General features: G+C 35.7%; 1 protein-coding gene across 10 annotated transcripts in view; it reads right to left on the bottom strand.

Annotated features, from left to right (window-relative positions):
* ZZZ3 (zinc finger ZZ-type containing 3) overlaps positions 1-10,382 on the bottom strand; it is a 140,308-nt gene that overhangs the window by 88,579 nt on the left and 41,347 nt on the right. For 5 of the 10 annotated variants that reach the window (XM_005653415.3, XM_013996150.2, XM_021096454.1 and 2 more), the window contains exons 2-3: positions 5,983-6,114; positions 3,738-3,891 (exon numbers count right to left, since the gene is read on the bottom strand). The exons of 1 other annotated variant lie outside the window; for it this stretch is intronic. The gene's annotated coding sequence lies outside the window, so the exon portion shown is untranslated. Of the gene's footprint in view, positions 1-3,737; positions 6,115-10,382 lie in introns of all 10 variants that reach the window. 4 more of the 10 variants (XM_021096456.1, XM_021096457.1, XM_013996145.2 and 1 more) reach the window with 3 other exon arrangements.

The following is a 10,382-nucleotide window of genomic DNA, read 5'->3' as shown; positions in this document are numbered from 1 at the left end:
TTTTATTCCCAGGTAGTAAATACTGAATGACCCATAAATATCCACTTTTAATTACAAAAAAATTAAAGTTAAACTTCAAATGATATTTCAAAAGAGCACAAAATAAAAAAAATTTTTTTTTAATATATTATAATCAGGAGTTCCCATTGTGGCGCAGCGGAAACAAATCCAACCAGGAACCATGAGGTTGCGGGTTCGATCCCTGGCCTCGCTCAGTGGGTTAAGGATCCAGCGTTGCCATGAGCTGTGGTGTAGATCGCAGACGTGGCTCAGATCTGGCGTTGCTATGGCTGTGGCATAGGCCAGCAGCTGTAGCTCCGATTAGACCCACAACCTGGGAACCTCCATATGCCGCTGCTGCAGCCCTAAAAGACCAAAAAAAAAAGACAATGTTTGTTCCATGTATCCAAATCTGGAGCTTTCAAATTTGAAGATTACAGATTTTTAAATATTAAATACCTATATAAATATAGCAAAGAAAACATAACAGGTTAGTTTTATAAATAAACTTTATTTACAAAATCTAAGGCAAGCATCTTTAATGCAAATTTGATGATATTCATGATTTATGGTTCAAATGTTCACAATAGTAGTATTTTATAAACATACAAACAAAACCTTTTAATAATAATTACTACTATAATAATTACTTTTTAATAATTACTTTTTAAAATCTGATGCCAATCAAGGGCATACAAACTTCAAATGATTCCAATAACCGGTATTCCTAACTCTTTTCTTTCCACACCAATCCAAATGAGAGCAAAATTTTTGCCCTGTCATTATTAATGAAGTAAACCTATTATTAACAGTAACCAAAACTACTCACAAAGAATGCATCATTACAAAACATCACCTAAAATGAGGGCCTATTTTATTTCTTCACCATTCCAATCATCAAAACACTGATAATCATGAAATATTAAAACTTTTTTCATTTCTTTTGTTTACTAAAAATATTTTTATTCTGTGCAACAACTACAATGAGGAGCTTAGAGTTCTCAAGCTCTAGCTTTTGGGCCATATTTAAAGTGAAACTGTTTTTTGACAAGAACCCTTAGTCGTACACCTCAAACTCTTACAACTCAAAGTGTGGCCTAAGAACTAGCCCCATGGGCATCTACTGGAAGATGGTTAGAAATGCAGAATATGAGGCCCTGCCCTAGACTCGCAGGTCATTAAAACGCCTCTCAGAGTTGGAAAAGAACTGCCTCAGAAGCATTGCATCCAACATTATTCTATTAAAATACATCAATTTTCAAACTAAATTAGACTCAGGTATAATATATTCTTTAATTATTTATTTGATCCTAATAATAAGAAATTTATATATAAAACCATGATCCTTTGGGCTAAGGAAGTGCCAAACAGAGGACTATAAAAATCTCTTGCCTGAAATTAACATATTACATACACTTGAGGTATTAAATTGGTTAAAATTCTGAAGATTAGAGTTAAATGATATTTTAACGTTCTTCCCTCTGATAATTTCTTTCTTCTACCCTAAAAAAACATATTTTCTGTAGTTATCTGATAAACCAAATGCAAAATTCAGTTACCAAAAAGCAACTAAAAAATATCCCGATTATCTCAACCAAATCTCAACACTGTTTGCCATGCTCTGCAAAGCATTACAGACTAGGGCAGTTGTTTTCCTCATATTAGCTGCGTAACACAAAGTTACTAAAGAAATTCAGTGAAGAGGTTTAGAACACAAAATTATATTCCTGCCAAAAATTAAGTTGCTAAAGTAATAGAAATAAACTCACTTACAAATTAAGTATTTCAGACAATACTTACAAATTAAGTATTTCAGACAATACCCCTGGTAGTTAACTAAATAGTTAACATGGTGAGGGAGTTCGTTGTGGCTCAGTGGTAATGAACCCAACTAGCACCCATGAGGATGCGAGTCAATCCCTGGCCTCGCTCAGTGGGTTAAAGATCTGGCATTGCTGTAAGTTTTAGTGTAGGTCACAGACAAGACTCAGATCCTGCATTGCTGTGGCTGTGGCGTACGCCGGCAGCTGTAGCTCTGATTCCACCCCTAGCCTAGGAACTTCCATATGCTTCACATGTGGCCCTAAACAAACAAAAAGAATAGATAACATGCTGAAAATATTAGCCAGCACCCAACTGGAACTAGAAATTTATCATTCTAGTTTTAGAATTAAGGGAAACTGTTAGTTAACAGATTCATATGGGCAAAACCCAATGGAGCAACCAAAATGAAGTTTTTCCTCTCCTATCCACAAACTAATGAATGTGACATTTTCTACAATAAAGGGAGAGAATATAAGCAATCATTAGAATTCCTCTCTTCCCCACCCTCATAAGCTTTCTTCCTATTGCAGAGCCTATATGGAAGGATAGTCAGCCAAATGTTAGCCTGTCCATTCACAGGAAGCCCCAAATCCTACCTGTAATTCCATATATCTCACCCACTCATTTTCTGTTGAACTACCCTCTCTCAAATATGAATCTACTTTTACCTCAAATCTAATTATGGGAGTCTACACAACTGCATCAAGAACTGGGAGGAAGGAGTTCTCGTCATGGCTCAGCAGTAACAAACCCAATTAATATCCATAAGGACTCAGGTTCAATCCCTGGCCTTGTTCAGTGGGTTAAGCATCTGGTGCTGCCATGAGCTATGGTGTAGGTGAGCAGCAGCTCCAATTGGACCCGTAGCCTGGGAACTTCCATATGCCATGTGTGCAGCCCTAAAAGGACAAAAAAATTAAAAAAAAAAAAAAAAAAAGTGAGGAAACTAAAATGGTCCACTTAATGAAATTCTATTCCATTTATTACTTTTACTTAAGAAAAAGAAATCTCAAAAAATATTTCAAAGACACTGCCTGCCAGCTTTTGTTCCACTATTAATTCCCAAAGCACCATGGTTTATTTTCGGAACCGAGGGACTGGCAATCCTTCATTAACATCAGTGTTCTAGTGATATTCATTATCATTATATTTAGCTTTATTAAGTGACCAATTTTTAGGAAATTGGTTATGATACCATGTAGACAAGCCAAAGTGAAAGGCAAAAAGAGCAAGAGCAAAGGGGAATTGTTACCAATGATTCTTTTTCTGTTTGTCTAGAACATGAAGAACTGTTTAATAATGGTTTAGGAACTATCCTCGTCATACAATTCTTTTTTTAAGACAAATTTCTTCAGCTGAGCAATTCCACTATTATCTATAAGGTTAAAAGAAGGAGAGTGAAATCCAGGGACCAACCTATGCAATTCAATTGAAGGTTCTTAATACTTAGCCTCTTTGAAGCCTGGGAACTCTATCACATACTGTCTTGTTTAACGGGCTCTCTTCTTTCTTCCCCATTAAAAGAGACAGATATATGATTGAAAGACTGATAGAAAGACACAGATATAGATATATAAAGAGCTGAATGAATATACACTTAAAAAGACAAGTGGGGAGAAAGAGAAGTTTAGGAGTTTCATAATGCTCCTGAATCAAAAATACCTAGGACGTCAAACAGGTATAACACTCTGAAAATTCCGATGCACTTAGGTTGTTTATCCCCTGCTGAGAAAATATTTCATCCCTAACCCATTCCTTATAGCTCCACACTCCTATGAATTGCTAGCCAGACTGCACAATTTTCTACTCAGAGAAGGAAGTAGAGAAAAACAGCAAGCCTCCTCTCTTTAAACATAAGCAAACAAACAAACAAACTATAATTGTCTTTACTACTGCAAAACTAAGTAACTTACCTGTATAACCAAAGATCTATCATTGTGGAAATATTATCTCTTTTCCTTATATCCTGAAGGAGTTGGAGCTATGATCTAGAATAGAGCTTAAGCATCAGGGTTTCAGACTCTCAGCTTCAGCCATGGAGAATACTAGAACTTCCTAAATTCCTTTCTTTGAAATAAAATAATAAAAAAAAAAAGAATTAAAGAAGCAAATTAACTCATGCTAATAGATTTTAGTAACATCGTTGGTAATTCTTGTTAACTTTGTAGCCTCAGAGATACTAAGAAACTGGAAAAGAATTTTTAGAAACCACGACAACAAAAAAAACAAAAACCAAAGAGTTTGAAATATACTAAATCCTCACAACAACTATTATTTTGTGCCAACATCTGACTAAGTTCTTTTCTAGAATATAAAACAATATTGTTTGGGGGGGTTGGCCATGTCCACAGCATGTGGAAGTTCCTGGACCAGGAATCAAACCCAAGCAGTGATAATGCTGAACCCTTAACCTCTAGGGCACCAGAACTCACAATGAAATATTGTTTAAGGTGACCCAAAGACTGCCCTCAGTAAGATTTTTCATATAGAATTTATTTATTTATTTATTTTGGTCTTTTTGCCATTTCTTGGGCCACTCTTGTGGCATACGGAGGTTCCCAGGCTAGGGGTCTAATCGGAGCCATAGCCGCCGGCCTACACCAGAGCCACAGCAACATAGGATCCGAGCCGAGTCTTCAACCTACACCACAGCTCATGGCAACGCCAGATCCTTAACCCACTGAGCAAGGCCAGGGATTGAACCCACAACCTCATGGTTCCTAGTCGGATTCATTAACCACTGAGCCACGACGGGAACTCCTTATTTATTTTTTTAATTGTAAAAATTCTATTATGAATATATTCATCAGAACATATTTATAATATAAACATGGAAAGAGCATAACTATTCAACTAGTATACAGTAATGGTTGAATCATATAGAATTTATAATCTTACTCTTATTCTAGAAGCCTTCCCAAATTTTGGTCTTCAAGTATGCAAAACTGGCAACTGAATAACAAAAATAATTTAGGTTATGCACACTAAAGAAGCAACCAAGTCTTCTATATCTACATGGTAACTTTTATGGTTATATGGTGCTATAAGACTTTACGAAGAGAAACTTTTCATAAAGGGAAATTTCTGTTATTTTTGGCATATGGATTTTCAACCAAAACAATAAGGATGTTGTGGTTTTTAGTACCCAGTTGGCCAGATATTTTAATTAACCTAATTACAATCCATTTCTTGGATAGCCTGGTTAATTAAAGTTTTACTTTGTAATATGATATCCTTTTCTGAGAATCTGGTTAAATGGGGTATTATGAAGTGCCTATTTGGGAATAAGAAGGAACACAGGAAATAACCTAGTTTTTGATGTAAACACTCACTTTATCAAAAACATAAAACTAGACATTCTAAAAGTGACATTATTTTTTGGTAAAGGATTGCAGTTTAAAAACTGATGCAATCAACAAACATACAGATACAATTACCAAGCTCTAGAAACTAGATTTACTGCCTAGTAAAAATAGATTACAGTTTTAGTCACCAAGAAGGGAATAAGGCTAACATCTAATATCTATAAATGCAATCTCTCCCTTATATGTCTTGTAAATTCTTTAAAAGCACAAAGTAGGAAAACTGTCTACGTAAAAGTATTTATTGCTGCATTTTTTTAAATGTTCTAAATTAACATAAGGAGGGTGCACAATGAAAAATGGCCCTACAAAAAAGTAACCCCTGACATGAAATTTCACTCCTCATATAACTAAGAATCCTTAGAAACTGTCAACTCCTTTGTACCCAACCCTGAAATCCCTTCACAAACATGGTAAAAAACATGACATTTTATGGTGTGGTGGAGGCAGCAATCAATAGAACCAAAGAGGACCCACAATTTAGGATGTGTCTCTAAGTATTCACTGGCATGCCCATTCCAGCACTCTATCTAGTTTCAATCAGTCACATTACTGCCCTATTTTGATAGGGTTTGTTACAGGGACATCATCTATTATGATATTTGCCAGGCAAAGATATCTGCAACTGCTATTTTCACAGAAGAACTGATGCTTACAACTGAGTCCTACCAGTATTAAGATAAACAGGATAATACGGATGTGTTTCTTAAATGCCAATACACTGAAAAAGAAACTTCAATCACTTCTACTTAACTAAAGCCTGCTTGGCTTTAATTAAGATTATACTTTTTCTTACCTTTTATAAGTGTTTCGCCTAGTATTTGATTCCAAAGCGTCTGTATTTATCTGTCATCACTGTTAATGTCCATGTTACAATGAGACTTCAGGTATTAATTATTTATATGGTTGTACTAGCACAACTTGGTATCTGTGAAGGGAAATCACAATATGGTCACTCTGGATGTGTTACTGTTTACAAATTTGTGGATAAAATTGATATTTCTAAACACACAGTACACTGCATTTTCTAATAAATTTCACAAATAATTCCTTATGTTTAGCTACAAAATATGTGTTATCTTCAACAGATTAGGATGATCTGTTAACACTCTTACAAAAGCTTCAGAGTACCTACATAAAATATTTCAAACGTTAATTCTGAATTAAAATTCTTACAAGTTTTAGAGCTCCTTCGACTCCTTTGCTGACTACCAATGTAGATATATATACCTCATTTTCCAGAAGTCTGTAATTTTTCAGACATTAAGAAAATTACTTTTATGAGTTTTATGATAATACTAGGAAATAAATCTATAAAGCTTAAAAATGCATTTAAAAAGATTATGACTTTCCCCTATATGTGACTTTAAAACATTAGATATCTTTTAAAGTAGTATTTTTTCTCTTAGTTAGATAATCCCTCAGTGACTAAGTCGTCTATATGGTTTTGAATGTAAGTAGAAAACATATGTGACAGGAGTTCCCATAATGGCTCAGCGATAACAAACCCGACTAGTATCCAAGAGGATTGGCCTCTTGGATACTCCAATCTCTGGCCCCACTCAGGGTGTTAAGGATCCAGCGTTGCCATGAGCTATGGCGTAGGCTGCAGATGTGTCTCAAATCTAGTGTTGCTGTGGCTGTGGTCTAGGCCGGCAGCTGCAGCTCCAATACAACCCCTAGCCTGAGAACTTCCATATGCTGCAGGTACGGCCCTAAAAAAAAAGAAAAAAGAAAAAAGAAAGAAAAGAAAGCATATGTGACAAAATAAATGAAAAAATGAATCAAGATGTAGCTGTACAAATGTTCCTTAAAAGTAAGCTTCCAAAAAAACATATCCTTGATTATGGATTACAAGTCTGAGAAACACATTGGTGTGCTTATGATGATAACAAAAAGCATTATATAAAATGTTAACTCATTTCTACTCATTTATTAGTAGAAAAAATACACTAAAAAAATCTATATATCAAAAAAAAACTGTAAGTGGCATTTTAAAATGATTCAGCATGGTATACCATTCCAAATTCCTGTATAATAAAGGGTAAAAATCTACACAGAAAATGCAGATAGTCTTACGCCTGTTTTATGGATAAAATTCGTTATCAGAGTTGTCAACCAGCCAGATGTTCTCAGTGAAAAGTTTCACTAATAGTACAGTAGAAAACTAATACAATGTCAATTACATCTCAATTTTTTTAATTGGAGAAAAAAGCCAATAGAATAGACAGTGATTAAGAAATACTAATATGTAATATCTATCCTCTAATTATTTGTCTTCAAATGTTAAAAAAATACATGAATGCCATAGAAAATTAACATAGATCTAAGTATTCCTAAATTTAAAAGTTGACATAAATTCTCTTTGAACAAACAAGGAGTTAAACTAGCCAAAACACTATATTCCCTACAATGCATCCTTTATTTTCATTCACTATACATTTCAAACTATATTGTTTCTATGCTTTCTGGGGCAGATAAACTATATATACTTATAACAAGCTACAACTATTCTAAAATTTAAATTATTTAACCATAGCGGCTTCCAAACCTTTAAAAAACTTAGCTGTTTTGTCTTTTAAAAAACATACTAATTAGAAAACAAACCAGTTAAAGCCCAATCCTAAAGACTTATTTATTCCTTGCCACAGAGCTTTACTTGTTTTCACATACTAACAAAATTCATTGACTATTCAAGAATTTCAAAAGCAAATCCAAAACCCAATCTCGACTGAAAAGTATTACTTTCCCTACCACGTACAGTCTAACACTAGTACTACTGTGTTAAATAGATTACAGGATCTCAGATTCATGGCACATGTGAAATCACTTCAAAGGACTACAGAAAATTATCACTAGAAAAGATATCAGTTCTACTGACACAGCAAAGCTATATGCCTTACAACTTAGTATAAAAGAAAAACGGTGACATATAAGCTAAAAGCAATCTCAATTACAAGGCAATGAAATATGTCTTTAATTTTATAAGACCTTGGGGGAACACTCAGAACAAATGTCATACCATAGGCTCATATTTGGCACCCTACTCTTCAGTTGTTATAAGTGAAAATACTAAATATGTGCACTACACTATGGTCTTAAAATGATTTCAAAAGAAAACGGAGAGGGACATTCAAAGTTGATTGTAAATAGCATTAATATAATGGTCAGAGAAGAAATACCTTTCCTAGACAATTAAGTTTATCATAGTTATTTATAGAACTGAACCAAATTTTTTACTTGGAACCAAGTATGACCAAGATCATTTTCCTAGCTACCTAAACTGTTTGGAACCATGAGTCCAATGCTTTGGACACCTCCTACAGATTTCAAAGATAACCCTATTTCAGTCAACAAAAAGGAATTAGAAAGAACATCAGATTTGGTGGGAAGAAGGAGAAATATGGTTTCCTACTAGCATCAACAATAACTCTTTCACATGAGCAAACCACTTTGCACTTCTGCATTTCATCTCTTCATCTATAAAATAAGAGATGTAATACCTGCCTACTACTTCTCAGGGTTACTGTGAAGGTCAGCGAGGCTATGCTTATTGGTTTTCAAACTGCAGCGTTGAGTAAGAAATTTCTGGGACTAACTGCCCAAGAAATTCAGATTCGGCAGTTCGAGACATGCATGAATAAATCTTTTTTTCCTTCTTCTTCTTCTTCTTCTTTTTAGGACTACACCTGTGTGACATAAGGAAGTTCCCAGGCTAGGGGTCGAATCTGAGCTGCAACTAAGGGCCTACTCCACAGCCGCAGCAACACAGGATCCGAGCCACACCTACGACCTATGCCAGAACTTGTGGCAATGTGGGTCCTTAACCCACTACCCACTAAGTGAGGCCAGGGATCAGTCGACATCCTCACAGAGACTACGTTGGATTCTTAACCTGCTGGGCCACAATGGGAACTCCTAAATCTTTATTTTTAATTAACCACTTTAGGTTATTTCATCGACATGAATGGATAAAGATGCAGTAGATACACACAACTGAATACTATTCAAACATAGAAAGAATGAAACAATGCCATTTGAACTCTAAAAACATAATAAGTGAAATAAGCCAGTCATAAAACATCACGTATTATATAATTCCATTTACATAAAATGTCCAGAACAGGCAAATTCATAGGCAAAATCTACAAAAGGAGATCAGTGGTTACAGAGCCTGGAAGTGGGGAAAGGACATGGTAGAATGTGAATGCTAATGGGCACGGGTTTCTTTGTAGAGTGATGAAAGTATTCTGCAGGTGATGGTTATACAACTTTGCGAATACTCTAAAAATTACTGTAACTGTACATTTTAAAAAGGTGAGTTTTATTTTATCTAAATTTTTATTTCATTTTTTATAACTCTCCTTTCTTTTTTTTGGCCACACCTGCAACATATGGAAGTTCCTGGGTCAGGGATCAAAACTGCACCTCAGTGGCAACCTGCACCACAGCTGCAGTGATACCAAATCCTCAACCCGCCTCATTACATAGGAACTTCTAACTTTTCCATTAAAGTGTGGTATACATACAGAGAAGTGCACAAATTATAAATGTGCAGCTTGATGAATTATCACAAAGTGTGGAAGTATATACATAATTTTTTTTCTAAGAGTTCAGGAAGGGTGGCTCAGCAATTTAAGAACCCAGTATTGTCACTGCTGTGGCTCTGTTAACTGCAGTGGCACAGATTTGATACCTGGCCCAGGAACTTCCATACGCCACGAGTGCAACAACAACAACAAAAAAAGAGTTCCAAGGATAATTTTGACAAACGAGGATTAAAAACTACTACCTCTGCCTCAAACATCTTTACCTTCTTTCCTTTGCTAACATTCATCTTGCTGTTGGAGTCACAGATCAGATGCAACCCTCCTACAAGAAGCTATGTGCCCTCAAGGAACCCAGTACATAATTCTTATTACTCTACTGAGCATATGTGGTATTTTCCAAACTCTTTTTTAAAAGCAAAAACTCGGAGTTCCCATCGTGGCGCAGTGGTTAACGAATCCGACTAGGAACCATGAGGTTGCGGGTTCGGTCCCTGCCCTTGCTCAGTGGGTTAACGATCCAGCGTTGCCGTGAGCTGTGGTGTAGGTTGCAGATGCGGCTCAGATCCCCCGCGTTGCTGTGGCTCTAGTGTAGGCCAGTGGCCACAGCTCCGATTGGACCCCTAGCCTGGGAACTTCCATATGCCGC

Source organism: Sus scrofa, chromosome 6, assembly GCF_000003025.6.
Source record: "Sus scrofa isolate TJ Tabasco breed Duroc chromosome 6, Sscrofa11.1, whole genome shotgun sequence".
In the NCBI taxonomy this organism is placed as follows: Eukaryota; Metazoa; Chordata; class Mammalia; order Artiodactyla; family Suidae; genus Sus; species Sus scrofa.
This window is presented reverse-complemented; position numbering and strand designations above follow the sequence as displayed.